The 17,917-nt window shown below is 50.2% G+C and overlaps 1 protein-coding gene across 1 annotated transcript in view; it reads right to left on the bottom strand.

Moving 5' to 3' along the window:
• LOC138258855 (coiled-coil domain-containing protein 3-like) overlaps positions 1 to 17,917 on the bottom strand; it is a 136,634-nt gene that overhangs the window by 20,778 nt on the left and 97,939 nt on the right. The window lies entirely within an intron of this gene.

Genomic DNA, 17,917 nt, shown 5'->3' with positions numbered 1-17,917 from the left:
CTGAGCAAAAGAGAGAAAAAACCAAAAGAGTAAAAGAAGGAGGGTGAGAAATGTGAAACAAGGCAGAAAACAGGATTATTAAGGAACCTGCAAGAGTGAGATAAAGAGGCAGGGAGTGTCTGGTGGTGAATTTCTGAGGTCTGAGGTGGAATCAAGACTACGCAGCCCAGGTGTTCCGCACCCCATAGTCTTGGTATTCGGCACCCTGAAACTTGATAGTGTCAGCCGTGGGCTTTGCAGCAAATCTCCGAACCAAGCACTCATTCTTCTACAGATTTAGCACTGAATCCAATCTGGAATGGGTGAAGTAAGTTATCAGTCTCAAGATATTTTTGAAGATGATGTGCCCCAACCTTCTCTAAAGTTAATGGGCGGGTAAGAAATGAAGGAGATAGGATAGAAACTGACAATGTGAAAAGGAGAATTTGCTAAGCATTTTGAAAAGCAGAGTGACCACGGGCAGGTTTAAATCCTCAGGCCCTGAGCCTGAAGGCAAAGCCTAGTTGATCAGGTGACTAAGGGCTGGAGACACTGCCTTAAGATTTATTGCCTTTTGCCTCAGTGAGACAAGATCATTCACAAACATCAAGTGATCCAGCACATTACTTGCTCAAGAATAGTTACTTTACTGGGGCTCAAAGAATAGTTGCCATCAAAACAGAATCAAGTTCCCACTAGTGCCACGTCAATGAATCAGGATGTCATAAGAATAATATGGAGCATAGGCCAAGCTCCATTACTAAAGCACCAGGATGGCATAACTCACTCCATCAACTCTAAAGGTGGAATCCCTCTTCTTTCACCATTACCCCAATCACCACTATAGGTTTTGTCATAAATACTTTCCGCATACAATATTCTTTAAAACCACAGCTATACAACACTCAAAATCACTCAAAGGTGCGCGAGCCGAACACATGCAGAACAGACGTACTGCCCTAGGACAGCAAAGTGTTATTCTGGCATACAGGTATCAGAGCACATTATACATTAAATACATGTCAGACATCTATAGAAGGGTGAGGTGACAAACTTGATCCTGCAAATTTTGCTCACATACACAATATGTTTCAGATTTTTTAACAGATTCCTTCCTCTAGATCAGTCTCATTAGGTGTTTTAAACCATAATTTAATGCAATTATTAAAGTCAAGAGAGAGTTTTGGAACAGCTGCAGCAAAATACTCTGACACAAATGCTTCTCAAACTACCTCTGTCTTGTAGCTCTATTGTAAAGAACGCCACAATGTAGATTTACTTCCAGGGGAATGCGACGTGTGCTGTGCATTCTAGACTCACTCTTTGTGGCCTGTGATGTGTGCTGGTGAAGTCTAGATTCACACCATGGTGACTATGATGTGTGCTGTGCTGTCTAGATTCACTCCTTGGGGCTTGTGATTTGTGTTGGTATAGTCTAGATTCACTAGTAGGGGCCTGTGATGTGTGCTGTGCAGTTTAGAATCACTCCTTGGGGCCAGGATGTGTCCTGTGCAGTTTAGATTCTCTCCTTGGGGCCTGTGATGTGTGCTAGTGTAGTCTAGATTCACTTTGAAGGGTTTGTGATGCGTGCTGTGCAGTCTAGATTCACTCTTTGGGGCCTGTGATGTGTGCTGTGTAGTCTAGATTCGCTCCTTGGGGCCTGTGATGTGTACTGCACACTTTAGATTCTCTTCTTGTGGTCTTTGAACCGCCCTGGTGCAGTTCAGATTCACTCCTTGGGGCCTGTGATGTGTGCTGTGCAGTTTAGATTTGCTCCTTTGGGCCTATGATATGTGCTGTGCAGTCTAGGCTCACTCCTTGGGGCCTGTGATGTGTGCTGGTGCCATTTAAGTTCACTCCTGGTGGTCAGTGATGTGAGCTGTGCAGTCTAGATTCACTCCTTGGGACTGTGATGTGATCTGGTGCAGTCTAGATTCATTCCTTGGGCCTGTTTATGTGTGCTGTGCAGTGTAGCTTCTCTTCTTGGGGTCTTTGATTTGTCCTGGTGCAATTCAGATTCACTCCGTGGGGCCTGTGATGTGTGCTGAGAAGTTTAGATTTACTCCTTTGGGCCTGTGATGTAAACTGTGCAGTCTAGATTCACTACTTGGGGCTTGTGATGTGTGGTGTGCAGTCCACGTTCACTCCTTGGAGCCTGTGATGTGCGCCATGCAGTCTAGAGTCACTCCTTGTGGCCAGAGGTGTGTGTTGTGCAGTCTAGACTCACTCCTCGGGCCTGTGATGTGCACTGGTGCCATTCAAGTTCACTCCTTGGCGTCTGTGGTGTGAGCTGTGTAGTCTAGATTTACTCCTTGAGACTGTGATGTGTGCTGGTGCATTCTAGATTTACTCCTTGAGGCTTGTGATGTGAGCTGGTGCAGTCTAGATTCACTCCTTGGGGCCTGTGATGTGTGCTGTGCAGTCTAGATTTACTCCTTTGGGCCTATGATATGTGCTGTGCAGTCTAGACTCACTCCTCGGGCCTGTGATGTGTGCTGGTGCCATTTAAGTTCACTCCTGGTGGTCAGTGGTGTGAGCTGTGCAGTCTAGATTTACTCCTTGAGACTGTGATGTGTGCTGGTGCAGTCTAGATTTATTCCTTGAGGCCTGTGATGTGCGCTGGTGCAGTCTAGATTCATTCCTTGGAACTGTGATGTGAGCTGGTTGCAGTCTAGATTCACTCCTCGAGGCCTGTGATGTGTGCTGTGCAGTTTAGATTCACTACATAAAGTCTGTGAAAAGTGTGATGCAGTCTAGGTCCAGTACTTGGGGCCTGTGATTTGCGCTGGTGCAGTCTAGATTCACTCCCTGGTGGCCAGTGATGTGCGCTGTGAAGCACAGATTCACTCCTTGGGGCCCGTGATGTGTGCTGATGCACTCCAGATTCACTCCTTGGGGCCTGTGATGTGTTCTTTCCAGTCTAGATGCAGTCCTTGTGGTCAGTGCAGTGCGCTGGTGCAGTGAAGATTCACTCATTGGGGCGTGTGATGTGTGCTGTTCAGTCTATATTCACTCATTTGGGCCTATGATGTGTGCTGTTCAGTCTAGAGTCAGTCCTTGAGGCCTGTGATGTGTGCTGGTGCAGTCTAGACTCACTCCTTTGGGGCCTGTGATGTGTGCTGGTGCAGTCCAGATTCACTCCTTTTGGGCCAGTGATGTGCACTGTGCAGTCTAGACTCAGTCCTTTGGGTCAGTGCAGTGTGCTGGTGCAGTCTAGGTTCACTCCTTGGGGACTGTGATGTGCCCTGTGCAGTTTAGATTCACTCCTAAGGGCCTTTAACATGTGCTGTGCAGTGTAGATTATCTCCTAGGAGTCTATAACATGGGCTGTAGAGTACAGATACACACCTCGAGCCTGCAATGTGCGCTGTGCAGTCTAGATTCACTCCTAGGGGCCTGTAACGTGTGCTGTGCAGTCTAGACTCATTCCTTGGGGCCTGTGACGTGTGCTGTGCAGTCTAGATTCACTCCTTGGGACCTGTGATGTGCACTGTTCAGTCTTGATTCACTCCTTGGGGCCTGTGATGTGTACTGCACACTTTAGATTCTCTTCTGGTGGTCTTTGATCCGCCCTGGTGCAGTTCAGATTCACTCCTTGGGGCCTGTGATGTGTGCTGTGCAGTTTAGATTTGCTCCTTTGGGCCTATGATATGTGCTGTGCAATCTAGGCCCACTCCTTGGGGCCTGTGATGTGTGCTGGTGCCATTTACGTTCACTCCTGGTGGTCAGTGATGTGAGCTGTGCAGTCTAGATTCACTCCTTGGGACTGTGATGTGCGCTGGTGCAGTCTAGATTCATTCCTTGGGGCCTGTTATGTGTGCTGTGCAGTTTAGATTCTCTTCTTGGGGTCTTTGATTTGTCCTGGTGCAATTCAGATTCACTCCGTGGGGCCTGTGATGTGTGCTGAGAAGTTTAGATTTACTCATTTGGGCCTGTGATGTAAACTGTGCAGTCTAGATTCACTACTTGGGGCTTGTGATGTGTGGTGTGCAGTCCACATTCACTCCTTGGAGCCTGTGATGTGCGCCATGCAGTCTAGATTCACTCCATTTGGCCTGAGGTGTGTGTTGTGCAGTCTAGACTCACTCCTTGGGCCTGTGATGTGCACTGGTGCCATTTAAGTTCACTCCTTGGCATCTGTGGTGTGAGCTGTGTAGTCTAGATTTACTCCTTGAGACTGTGATGTGTGCTGGTGCAGTCTAGATTCACTCCTTGAGGCCTGTGATGTGAGCTGGTGCAGTCTAGATTCACTCCTTGGGGCCTGTGATGTGTGCTGTGCAGTCTAGATTTACTCCTTTGGGCCTTTGATATGTGCTGTGCAGTCTGGACTCACTCCTCTGGCCTGTGATGTGTGCTGGTGCCATTTAAGTTCACTCCTGATGGTCAGTGGTGTGAGCTGTGCAGTCTAGATTTACTCCTTGAGACTGTGATTGGTGCTGGTGCAGTCTAGATTTATTCCTTGAGGCCTGTGATGTGCGCTGGTGCAGTCTAGATTCATTCCTTGGAACTGTGATGTGAGCTGGTGCAGTCTAGATTCACTCCTTGAGGCCTGTGATGTGTGCTGTGCAGTTTAGATTCACTACATAAAGTCTGTGAAAAGTGTGATGCAGTCTAGGTCCAGTACTTGGGACCTGTGATTTGCACTGGTGCAGTCTAGATTCACTCCCTGGTGGCCAGTGATGTGCACTGTGAAGCACAGATTCACTCCTTGGGGCCTGTGATGTGTGCTGTGCAGCCTAGATGCAGTCCTTGTGGTCAGTGCAGTGCGCTGGTGCAGTGAAGTTTCACTCATTGGGGTGTGTGATGTGTGCTGTTCAGTCTAGATTCACTCATTGGGGCCTATGATGTGTGCTGTTCAGTCTAGAGTCAGTCCTTGAGGCCTGTGATGTGTGCTGTGCAGTCTAGACTCACTCCTTGGGGCCTGTGATGTGTGCTGGTGCAGTCCAGATTCACTCCTTGGGGCCAGTGATGGCACTGTGCAGTCTAGACTCAGTCCTTGGGGTCAGTGCAGTGTGCTGTGCAGTCTAGGTTCACTCCTTGGGGACTGTGATTTGCGCTGTGCAGTTTAGATTCACTCCTAAGGGCCTTTAACATGTGCTGTGCATTGTAGATTCACTCCTAGGGGTCTATAACATGGGCTGTAGAGTGCAGATACACACCTCAGGCCTGCAATGTGCGCTGTGCAGTCTAGATTCACTCCTATGGGCCTGTAACGTGTGCTGTGCATCTAGACTCATTCCTTGGGGCCTGTGACGTGTGCTGTGCAGTCTAGATTCACTCCTTGGGGCCTGTGATGTGCACTGTTCAGTCTTGATTCACTCATTGGGGCCTGTGATGTGTGCTGTGCAGTCTAGATTCATTCCTTGGGGACTGTGATGTGTGCTGCTCAAGCCTGATTCATCCCTTGGGGGCTGTGATGTGTGCTGTTCAGTCTTGATTCACTCATTGGGGCCTGTGATGTGTGCTGTGCAGTCTAGATTCATTCCTTGGGGACTGTGATGTGTGCTGCTCAAGCTTGATTCATTCCTTGGGGGCTGTGATGTGTGCTGTTCAGTCTTGATTCACTCATTGGGGCCTGTGCTGTGTGCTGTGCAGTCTAGATTCATTCCTTGGGGACTGTGATGTGTGCTGTTCAATCCTGATTCATTCCTTGGGGACTGTGATGTGTGCTCTGTAGGTTAGATTCACTCCTTGTGGCCTGAGGTGTGTGTTGTGCAGTCTAGACTCACTCCTTGGGCCTGTGATGTGCACTGGTGCCATTTAAGTTCACTCCTTGGCATCTGTGGTGTGAGCTGTGTAGTCTAGATTTACTCCTTGAGACTGTGATGTGTGCTGGTGCAGTCTAGATTCACTCCTTGAGGCCTGTGATGTGAGCTGGTGCAGTCTAGATTCACTCCTTGGGGCCTGTGATGTGTGCTGTGCAGTCTAGATTTACTCCTTTGGGCCTTTGATATGTGCCGTGCAGTCTGGACTCACTCCTCTGGCCTGTGATGTGTGCTGGTGCCATTTAAGTTCACTCCTGATGGTCAGTGGTGTGAGCTGTGCAGTCTAGATTTACTCCTTGAGACTGTGATTGGTGCTGGTGCAGTCTAGATTTATTCCTTGAGGCCTGTGATGTGCGCTGGTGCAGTCTAGATTCATTCCTTGGAACTGTGATGTGAGCTGGTGCAGTCTAGATTCACTCCTTGAGGCCTGTGATGTGTGCTGTGCAGTTTAGATTCACTACATAAAGTCTGTGAAAAGTGTGATGCAGTCTAGGTCCAGTACTTGGGACCTGTGATTTGCGCTGGTGCAGTCTAGATTCACTCCCTGGTGGCCAGTGATGTGCACTGTGAAGCACAGATTCACTCCTTGGGGCCCGTGATGTGTACCGATGCACTCCAGATTCACTCCTTGGGGCTGTGATGTGTGCTGTGCAGCCTAGATGCAGTCCTTGTGGTCAGTGCAGTGCGCTGGTGCAGTGAAGTTTCACTCATTGGGGTGTGTGATGTGTGCTGTTCAGTCTAGATTCACTCATTGGGGCCTATGATGTGTGCTGTTCAGTCTAGAGTCAGTCCTTGAGGCCTGTGGTGTGTGCTGTGCAGTCTAGACTCACTCCTTGGGGCCTGTGATGTGTGCTGGTGCAGTCCAGATTCACTCCTTGGGGCCAGTGATGGCACTGTGCAGTCTAGACTCAGTCCTTGGGGTCAGTGCAGTGTGCTGTGCAGTCTAGGTTCACTCCTTGGGGACTGTGATTTGCGCTGTGCAGTTTAGATTCACTCCTAAGGGCCTTTAACATGTGCTGTGCATTGTAGATTCACTCCTAGGGGTCTATAACATGGGCTGTAGAGTGCAGATACACACCTCAGGCCTGCAATGTGCGCTGTGCAGTCTAGATTCACTCCTAGGGGCCTGTAACGTGTGCTGTGCATCTAGACTCATTCCTTGGGGCCTGTGACGTGTGCTGTGCAGTCTAGATTCACTCCTTGGGGCCTGTGATGTGCACTGTTCAGTCTTGATTCACTCATTGGGGCCTGTGATGTGTGCTGTGCAGTCTAGATTCATTCCTTGGAGACTGTGATGTGTGCTGCTCAAGCCTGATTCATCCCTTGGGGGCTGTGATGTGTGCTGTTCAGTCTTGATTCACTCATTGGGGCCTGTGATGTGTGCTGTGCAGTCTAGATTCATTCCTTGGGGACTGTGATGTGTGCTGCTCAAGCTTGATTCATTCCTTGGGGGCTGTGATGTGTGCTGTTCAGTCTTGATTCACTCATTGGGGCCTGTGCTGTGTGCTGTGCAGTCTAGATTCATTCCTTGGGGACTGTGATGTGTGCTGTTCAATCCTGATTCATTCCTTGGGGACTGTGATGTGTGCTCTGTAGGTTAGATTCACTCCTTGGGGCCTATGAGGTGTGCTGTTACGTCTAGATTGATTCCTGGGGGGCGGTGATGTGTGCTATGCCATCTAGATTCACTTCTTGGGTTAAGTGATATATGCTCTGTAGTTTAGATTCACCCCTTGAGGCCTGTGGTGTGTGCTGTTCAGTCTAGATTCACTCCTTGTGGCCTGAGATGTGCGGTGTACAGTCTAGACTTACTCATCGGGGTCTGTAACGTGTGCTGTTCAGTCTAGACTCATTCCTTGGGGCCTGCGATGTGTGCTGTGCAGTCTAGATTCACTCCTTGGGGCCTGTGATGTGCGCTGTTCAGTCTTGATTCACTCCTTGGGGCCTGTGATAAGCGCTGTTCAGTCTTGATTCATTCATTGGGGCCTGTGATGTGTACTGCACACTTTAGATTCTCTTCTTGTGGTCTTTGATCCGCCCTGGTGCAGTTCAGATTCACTCCTTGTGGCCTGTGATGTGCGGTGTGCAGTCTAGACCTACTCCTCGGGCCTGTAACATGTGCTGTGCAGTCTAGAGTCAGTCCTTAAGGCCTGTGATGTGTGCTGTGCAGTCTAGATTTATTCCTTTGGGCCTATGATATATGTGCTGTGCAGTCTAGACTCACTCCTCGGGCCTGTGATGTGTGCTGGTGCCATTTAAATTCACTCCTGGTGGTCAGTGGCGTGAGCTGTGCAGTCTAGATGTACTCCTTGAGACTGTGATGTGTGCTGGTGCATTCTAGATTTATTCCTTGAGGCCTGTGATGTGCGCTGGTGCAGTCTAGATTCACTCCTTGGAACTGATGTGAGCTGGTGCAGTCTAGATTCACTCCTTGAGGCCTGTGATGTGTGCTGTGCAGTTTAGATTCACTACATAAAGTCTGTGAAAAGTGTGATGCAGTCTAGGTCCAGTACTTGGGGCCTGTGATTTGCACTGGTGCAGTCTAGATTCACTCCCTGGTGGCCAGTGATGTGCGCTGTGAAGCACAGATTCACTCCTTGGGGCCAGTGATGTGTGTTGGTGCAGTCTAGATTCACTCCTTGGGGCCCGGGATGTGTACTGGTGCACTCCAGATTCACTCCTTGGGCCTGTGATGTGTGCTGTGCAGTCTAGATGCAGTCCTTGTGGTCAGTGCAGTGCGCTGGTGCAGTGAAGATTCACTCATTGGGGCGTGTGATGTGTGCTGTTCAGTCTATATTCACTCATTGGGGCCTATGATGTGTGCTGTTCAGTCTAGAGTCAGTCCTTGAGACCTGTCATGTGTGCTGGTGCAGTCTAGATTCACTCCTTGGAACTGTGATGTGAGCTGGTTGCAGTCTAGATTCACTCCTCGAGGCCTGTGATGTGTGCTGTGCAGTTTAGATTCACTACATAAAGTCTGTGAAAAGTGTGATGCAGTCTAGGTCCAGTACTTGGGGCCTGTGATTTGCGCTGGTGCAGTCTAGATTCACTCCCTGGTGGCCAGTGATGTGCGCTGTGAAGCACAGATTCACTCCTTGGGGCCCGTGATGTGTGCTGATGCACTCCAGATTCACTCCTTGGGGCCTGTGATGTGTTCTTTCCAGTCTAGATGCAGTCCTTGTGGTCAGTGCAGTGCGCTGGTGCAGTGAAGATTCACTCATTGGGGCGTGTGATGTGTGCTGTTCAGTCTATATTCACTCATTTGGGCCTATGATGTGTGCTGTTCAGTCTAGAGTCAGTCCTTGAGGCCTGTGATGTGTGCTGGTGCAGTCTAGACTCACTCCTTTGGGGCCTGTGATGTGTGCTGGTGCAGTCCAGATTCACTCCTTTTGGGCCAGTGATGTGCACTGTGCAGTCTAGACTCAGTCCTTTGGGTCAGTGCAGTGTGCTGGTGCAGTCTAGGTTCACTCCTTGGGGACTGTGATGTGCCCTGTGCAGTTTAGATTCACTCCTAAGGGCCTTTAACATGTGCTGTGCAGTGTAGATTATCTCCTAGGAGTCTATAACATGGGCTGTAGAGTACAGATACACACCTCGAGCCTGCAATGTGCGCTGTGCAGTCTAGATTCACTCCTAGGGGCCTGTAACGTGTGCTGTGCAGTCTAGACTCATTCCTTGGGGCCTGTGACGTGTGCTGTGTAGTCTAGATTCACTCCTTGGGACCTGTGATGTGCACTGTTCAGTCTTGATTCACTCCTTGGGGCCTGTGATGTGTACTGCACACTTTAGATTCTCTTCTGGTGGTCTTTGATCCGCCCTGGTGCAGTTCAGATTCACTCCTTGGGGCCTGTGATGTGTGCTGTGCAGTTTAGATTTGCTCCTTTGGGCCTATGATATGTGCTGTGCAATCTAGGCCCACTCCTTGGGGCCTGTGATGTGTGCTGGTGCCATTTACGTTCACTCCTGGTGGTCAGTGATGTGAGCTGTGCAGTCTAGATTCACTCCTTGGGACTGTGATGTGCGCTGGTGCAGTCTAGATTCATTCCTTGGGGCCTGTTATGTGTGCTGTGCAGTTTAGATTCTCTTCTTGGGGTCTTTGATTTGTCCTGGTGCAATTCAGATTCACTCCGTGGGGCCTGTGATGTGTGCTGAGAAGTTTAGATTTACTCATTTGGGCCTGTGATGTAAACTGTGCAGTCTAGATTCACTACTTGGGGCTTGTGATGTGTGGTGTGCAGTCCACATTCACTCCTTGGAGCCTGTGATGTGCGCCATGCAGTCTAGATTCACTCCTTGTGGCCTGAGGTGTGTGTTGTGCAGTCTAGACTCACTCCTTGGGCCTGTGATGTGCACTGGTGCCATTTAAGTTCACTCCTTGGCATCTGTGGTGTGAGCTGTGTAGTCTAGATTTACTCCTTGAGACTGTGATGTGTGCTGGTGCAGTCTAGATTCACTCCTTGAGGCCTGTGATGTGAGCTGGTGCAGTCTAGATTCACTCCTTGGGGCCTGTGATGTGTGCTGTGCAGTCTAGATTTACTCCTTTGGGCCTTTGATATGTGCTGTGCAGTCTGGACTCACTCCTCTGGCCTGTGATGTGTGCTGGTGCCATTTAAGTTCACTCCTGATGGTCAGTGGTGTGAGCTGTGCAGTCTAGATTTACTCCTTGAGACTGTGATTGGTGCTGGTGCAGTCTAGATTTATTCCTTGAGGCCTGTGATGTGCGCTGGTGCAGTCTAGATTCATTCCTTGGAACTGTGATGTGAGCTGGTGCAGTCTAGATTCACTCCTTGAGGCCTGTGATGTGTGCTGTGCAGTTTAGATTCACTACATAAAGTCTGTGAAAAGTGTGATGCAGTCTAGGTCCAGTACTTGGGACCTGTGATTTGCACTGGTGCAGTCTAGATTCACTCCCTGGTGGCCAGTGATGTGCACTGTGAAGCACAGATTCACTCCTTGGGGCCTGTGATGTGTGCTGTGCAGCCTAGATGCAGTCCTTGTGGTCAGTGCAGTGCGCTGGTGCAGTGAAGTTTCACTCATTGGGGTGTGTGATGTGTGCTGTTCAGTCTAGATTCACTCATTGGGGCCTATGATGTGTGCTGTTCAGTCTAGAGTCAGTCCTTGAGGCCTGTGATGTGTGCTGTGCAGTCTAGACTCACTCCTTGGGGCCTGTGATGTGTGCTGGTGCAGTCCAGATTCACTCCTTGGGGCCAGTGATGGCACTGTGCAGTCTAGACTCAGTCCTTGGGGTCAGTGCAGTGTGCTGTGCAGTCTAGGTTCACTCCTTGGGGACTGTGATTTGCGCTGTGCAGTTTAGATTCACTCCTAAGGGCCTTTAACATGTGCTGTGCATTGTAGATTCACTCCTAGGGGTCTATAACATGGGCTGTAGAGTGCAGATACACACCTCAGGCCTGCAATGTGCGCTGTGCAGTCTAGATTCACTCCTATGGGCCTGTAACGTGTGCTGTGCATCTAGACTCATTCCTTGGGGCCTGTGACGTGTGCTGTGCAGTCTAGATTCACTCCTTGGGGCCTGTGATGTGCACTGTTCAGTCTTGATTCACTCATTGGGGCCTGTGATGTGTGCTGTGCAGTCTAGATTCATTCCTTGGGGACTGTGATGTGTGCTGCTCAAGCCTGATTCATCCCTTGGGGGCTGTGATGTGTGCTGTTCAGTCTTGATTCACTCATTGGGGCCTGTGATGTGTGCTGTGCAGTCTAGATTCATTCCTTGGGGACTGTGATGTGTGCTGCTCAAGCTTGATTCATTCCTTGGGGGCTGTGATGTGTGCTGTTCAGTCTTGATTCACTCATTGGGGCCTGTGCTGTGTGCTGTGCAGTCTAGATTCATTCCTTGGGGACTGTGATGTGTGCTGTTCAATCCTGATTCATTCCTTGGGGACTGTGATGTGTGCTCTGTAGGTTAGATTCACTCCTTGTGGCCTGAGGTGTGTGTTGTGCAGTCTAGACTCACTCCTTGGGCCTGTGATGTGCACTGGTGCCATTTAAGTTCACTCCTTGGCATCTGTGGTGTGAGCTGTGTAGTCTAGATTTACTCCTTGAGACTGTGATGTGTGCTGGTGCAGTCTAGATTCACTCCTTGAGGCCTGTGATGTGAGCTGGTGCAGTCTAGATTCACTCCTTGGGGCCTGTGATGTGTGCTGTGCAGTCTAGATTTACTCCTTTGGGCCTTTGATATGTGCCGTGCAGTCTGGACTCACTCCTCTGGCCTGTGATGTGTGCTGGTGCCATTTAAGTTCACTCCTGATGGTCAGTGGTGTGAGCTGTGCAGTCTAGATTTACTCCTTGAGACTGTGATTGGTGCTGGTGCAGTCTAGATTTATTCCTTGAGGCCTGTGATGTGCGCTGGTGCAGTCTAGATTCATTCCTTGGAACTGTGATGTGAGCTGGTGCAGTCTAGATTCACTCCTTGAGGCCTGTGATGTGTGCTGTGCAGTTTAGATTCACTACATAAAGTCTGTGAAAAGTGTGATGCAGTCTAGGTCCAGTACTTGGGACCTGTGATTTGCGCTGGTGCAGTCTAGATTCACTCCCTGGTGGCCAGTGATGTGCACTGTGAAGCACAGATTCACTCCTTGGGGCCCGTGATGTGTACCGATGCACTCCAGATTCACTCCTTGGGGCCTGTGATGTGTGCTGTGCAGCCTAGATGCAGTCCTTGTGGTCAGTGCAGTGCGCTGGTGCAGTGAAGTTTCACTCATTGGGGTGTGTGATGTGTGCTGTTCAGTCTAGATTCACTCATTGGGGCCTATGATGTGTGCTGTTCAGTCTAGAGTCAGTCCTTGAGGCCTGTGGTGTGTGCTGTGCAGTCTAGACTCACTCCTTGGGGCCTGTGATGTGTGCTGGTGCAGTCCAGATTCACTCCTTGGGGCCAGTGATGGCACTGTGCAGTCTAGACTCAGTCCTTGGGGTCAGTGCAGTGTGCTGTGCAGTCTAGGTTCACTCCTTGGGGACTGTGATTTGCGCTGTGCAGTTTAGATTCACTCCTAAGGGCCTTTAACATGTGCTGTGCATTGTAGATTCACTCCTAGGGGTCTATAACATGGGCTGTAGAGTGCAGATACACACCTCAGGCCTGCAATGTGCGCTGTGCAGTCTAGATTCACTCCTAGGGGCCTGTAACGTGTGCTGTGCATCTAGACTCATTCCTTGGGGCCTGTGACGTGTGCTGTGCAGTCTAGATTCACTCCTTGGGGCCTGTGATGTGCACTGTTCAGTCTTGATTCACTCATTGGGGCCTGTGATGTGTGCTGTGCAGTCTAGATTCATTCCTTGGGGACTGTGATGTGTGCTGCTCAAGCCTGATTCATCCCTTGGGGGCTGTGATGTGTGCTGTTCAGTCTTGATTCACTCATTGGGGCCTGTGATGTGTGCTGTGCAGTCTAGATTCATTCCTTGGGGACTGTGATGTGTGCTGCTCAAGCTTGATTCATTCCTTGGGGGCTGTGATGTGTGCTGTTCAGTCTTGATTCACTCATTGGGGCCTGTGCTGTGTGCTGTGCAGTCTAGATTCATTCCTTGGGGACTGTGATGTGTGCTGTTCAATCCTGATTCATTCCTTGGGGACTGTGATGTGTGCTCTGTAGGTTAGATTCACTCCTTGGGGCCTATGAGGTGTGCTGTTACGTCTAGATTGATTCCTGGGGGGCGGTGATGTGTGCTATGCCATCTAGATTCACTTCTTGGGTTAAGTGATATATGCTCTGTAGTTTAGATTCACCCCTTGAGGCCTGTGGTGTGTGCTGTTCAGTCTAGATTCACTCCTTGTGGCCTGAGATGTGCGGTGTACAGTCTAGACTTACTCATCGGGGTCTGTAACGTGTGCTGTTCAGTCTAGACTCATTCCTTGGGGCCTGCGATGTGTGCTGTGCAGTCTAGATTCACTCCTTGGGGCCTGTGATGTGCGCTGTTCAGTCTTGATTCATTCATTGGGGCCTGTGATGTGTACTGCACACTTTAGATTCTCTTCTTGTGGTCTTTGATCCGCCCTGGTGCAGTTCAGATTCACTCCTTGTGGCCTGTGATGTGCGGTGTGCAGTCTAGACCTACTCCTCGGGCCTGTAACATGTGCTGTGCAGTCTAGAGTCAGTCCTTAAGGCCTGTGATGTGTGCTGTGCAGTCTAGATTTATTCCTTTGGGCCTATGATATATGTGCTGTGCAGTCTAGACTCACTCCTCGGGCCTGTGATGTGTGCTGGTGCCATTTAAATTCACTCCTGGTGGTCAGTGGCGTGAGCTGTGCAGTCTAGATGTACTCCTTGAGACTGTGATGTGTGCTGGTGCATTCTAGATTTATTCCTTGAGGCCTGTGATGTGCGCTGGTGCAGTCTAGATTCACTCCTTGGAACTGATGTGAGCTGGTGCAGTCTAGATTCACTCCTTGAGGCCTGTGATGTGTGCTGTGCAGTTTAGATTCACTACATAAAGTCTGTGAAAAGTGTGATGCAGTCTAGGTCCAGTACTTGGGGCCTGTGATTTGCACTGGTGCAGTCTAGATTCACTCCCTGGTGGCCAGTGATGTGCGCTGTGAAGCACAGATTCACTCCTTGGGGCCAGTGATGTGTGTTGGTGCAGTCTAGATTCACTCCTTGGGGCCCGGGATGTGTACTGGTGCACTCCAGATTCACTCCTTGGGCCTGTGATGTGTGCTGTGCAGTCTAGATGCAGTCCTTGTGGTCAGTGCAGTGCGCTGGTGCAGTGAAGATTCACTCATTGGGGCGTGTGATGTGTGCTGTTCAGTCTATATTCACTCATTGGGGCCTATGATGTGTGCTGTTCAGTCTAGAGTCAGTCCTTGAGACCTGTCATGTGTGCTGGTGCAGTCTAGATTCACTCCTTGGGGCCTGAGATGTGTGCTGTGCAGTCTAGACTCACTCTTTTGGGGCCTGTGATGTGTGTTGTTGCAGACCAGATTCACTCCTTGGGGCCAGTGATGTGCACTGTACAGTCTAGACTCAGTCCTTGGGGTCAGTGCAGTGTGCTGGTGCAGTCTAGGTTCACTCATTGGGGACTGTGATGTGCACTGTGCAGTTTAGATTCACTCCTAGGGGCCTTTAACATGTGCTTTGCAGTGAGATTCACTCCTAGGGGTCTATAACATGGGCTGTAGAGTGCAGATACACACCTCAGGCCTGCAATGTGCGCTGTGCAGTCTAGATTCTCTCCTAGGGGCCTGTAACGTGTGCTGTGCAGTCTACACTCATTCCTTGGGGCCTGCAACATGTGCTGTGCAGTCTAGATTCACTCCTTGGGGCCTGTGATGTGCGCTGTTCAATCTTGATTCACTCATTGGGACCTGTGATGTGTGCTGTGCAGTCTAGATTCATTCCTTGGGGACTGTGATGTGTGCTGCTCAATCCTGATTCATTCCTTGGGGGCTGTGATGTGTGCTGTTCAGTCTTGATTCACGCATTGGGGCCTGTGATGTGTGCTGTTCAATCCTGATTCATTCCTTAGGGACTGTGATGTGTGCTCTGTAGGTTAGATTCACTCCTTGGGGCCCGTGAGGTGTGCTGTTACGTCTAGATTGACTCCTGGGGGGCGGTGATGTGTGCTGTGCCGTCTAGATTCACTTCTTGGGTTAACTGATATATGCTCGGTAGTTTAGATTCACTCCTTGGGGCCTGTGGTGTGTGCTGTTCAGTCTAGATTCACTCCTTGTGGCCTGCGCTGTGCAGTCTAGATTCACTCCTTGTGGCCTATGATGTGTGCTGTTCAGTCTAGAGTCAGTCCTTGGGGCCTGTGATATGTGCTGGTGCAGTCTAGATTCACTCCTTGGGGACTACGATGTGTGCTGTGCAGTCTAGACTCACTCCTTGGGGCCAGTGATGTGTGCCTGTGCAGTCCAGATTCGCTCCTTGGGGCCAGTCATGTGCACTGTGCAATTTAGACACAGTCCTTGGGGTCTGTGGAGTGTGCTGGTGCAGTCCAGGTTCACTCCTTGAGGACTGTGATGTGCGATATGCGGTTTAGATTCACTCCTAAGGGCCTTTAACTTGTGCTGTGCAGTGGAGATTCAATTCTAGGGGTCTGTAACATGTGCTGAGGAGTGCAGATACACACCTCGGGGCCTGGGATATGCGCTGTGCAGTCTAGATTCACTCCTAGGGGCCTGTAACGTGTGCTGTGCAGTCCAACCTAATTCCTAGGGGCCTGCGATATGTGCTGTGCAGTCGACATTCACTCCTCTGAGGCTCTGATGTGCGCTGTTCAGTCTTGATTCACTCGTTGGGGCCTGGTGATGTGTGCTGTGCAGTCTAGATTCATTTCTTGGGGACTTTGATGTGTGCTGTTGAATCCTGATTTACTCCTTGGGGGCTGTGATGTGTGCTGTGCAGTCGACATTCACTCCTCTGAGGCTCTGATGTGCGCTGTTCAGTCTTGATTCACTCGTTGGGGCCTGGTGATGTGTGCTGTGCAGTCTAGATTCATTTCTTGGGGACTTTGATGTGTGCTGTTGAATCCTGATTTACTCCTTGGGGGCTGTGATGTGTGCTGTGCAATCTAGATTCACTCCTTGGGGCCTGTGATGTTTGCTGTGCAGTGTAGATTCAGTCCTTGGGGACTGTGAAGTGTGCTCTGTAGGTTAGAATCACTCCTTGGGGCATGTGAAGTGTGCTGTTCAGTCTAGAGTCACTCCTGGGGGGCTGTGCTGTGTGCTGTCTAGATTCACTCTTTGGGGACTGTGATGTATGCTCTGTAGTTTAGATTCATTCCTTGAGGAATGTGATGTGCGCTGTGCAGTCTAGATTCACTCCTTGTGGCCTGTGATGTGTGCTGTGCAGTCTAGACTCACTCCTCGGGGCCTGAGATGTGCGCTGGTGCCATTTAAGTTCACTCCTTGTGCTCTGAGATGAGACCTGTTCAGTCTAGATTCACTCCTTGAGGCCTGTGATGTGTGCTGTGCAGTTTAGATTCACTACTTGAAGCCTGCGATGTGTGCTGGTGCGCTCCAGATTCACTACTTGGTGGGTGGTGATGTGCGCTGTGCCACCCAGACTCACTCCTTGGGGCCAGTGATGTGTTCTATGCAGTCTAGGTCCAGCCATGGGGGCCTGTGATTTGGGCTGGTGCAGTCTAGATTCACTCCTTGGTGGTCAGTGATGTGCTCAGCGCAGCACAGATTCACTACTTCGGGCCAGTGATGTGTGTTGTTGCAGTTTGGATTCACTCTTTGGGGCCTGTGATGTGTGCTGGTGCGCTCCAGATTCACTCCTTGGTGGTCAGTGATGTGTTGGTGCAGTCTAGATTCTCTCTTTGGGGCCTGCAATGTGTGCTGCGCAATCTAGATCCACTCCCTGTGGTCAGTGCAGTGCGCTGGTGCAGTGTAGATTCACTCATTTGGGCATTGTGATGTGTGCTGTGCAGTCTAGATTCACTCTTTGGGGTCAGTGCAGTGTGCTGGTGCAGTCTAGACACACTGCTTGGGGCCTGTGATGTGTGCCCTGCGGTCTAGATTTAGTCCTTGGGGACTGTCATGTGTGCTGTTCAGTCTAGATTCAATCCTTGGGGTGTGTTGTTCAGTCTGGAGTCAGTCCTTGGGGCCTGTGATATGTTCTTTTGCAGTCTAGATTCAATCCTTGGGGCCTGCCACGTGTGCTGTGCAGTCTAGACTCACTTCTTGGGGCCTGTGATGTGTGCTGGTGTAGTCCAGATTTGCTCTTTGGGGCCTGTGATGTGCGCTGGTGCCATTTAAGGTCAAGCCTTGTGGTCTGTGATGTGAGCTGTGCAGTCTAAATTCACTCTTTGAGACTGTGATGTGGACTGGTGCAGTCTAGATTCACTCCTTGGGGCCTGGGATGTGCGCTGTGCAGTCTAGATTCACTCCTATGGGCCTGTGATTTATGTTCTGTAGTTTAGATTCACTCCTTGGGGTTTGTGATGTGCGATGTTCAGCCTAGATTCACTCCTTGGGACCTGAGATGTGTGCGGTGTAGTCTAGATTCACTCCTGGGGGGTTGTGATGTGTGCTGTGCAGTCTAGACTCACTCTTTGGGGACTGTGATGGATGCGCTGTGGGTTAGATTCACTCTTTGGGGCCTGTGGTGTGTGCTGTTCAGTCCTGATAAACTCCTTGAGGACTGTGTTGTCTGCTGTGCAGTCTGTGATGTGTGCTGTTCAGTCTAGATTCACTCCTTGGGGCCTGTGATGTG

This window comes from Pleurodeles waltl, chromosome 9 (genome assembly GCF_031143425.1).
Source record: "Pleurodeles waltl isolate 20211129_DDA chromosome 9, aPleWal1.hap1.20221129, whole genome shotgun sequence".
Classification (NCBI taxonomy): domain Eukaryota; kingdom Metazoa; phylum Chordata; class Amphibia; order Caudata; family Salamandridae; genus Pleurodeles; species Pleurodeles waltl.
The sequence above is the reverse complement of the archived record's forward strand: the minus strand, read 5'-3'. Positions and strand labels throughout refer to the sequence as shown.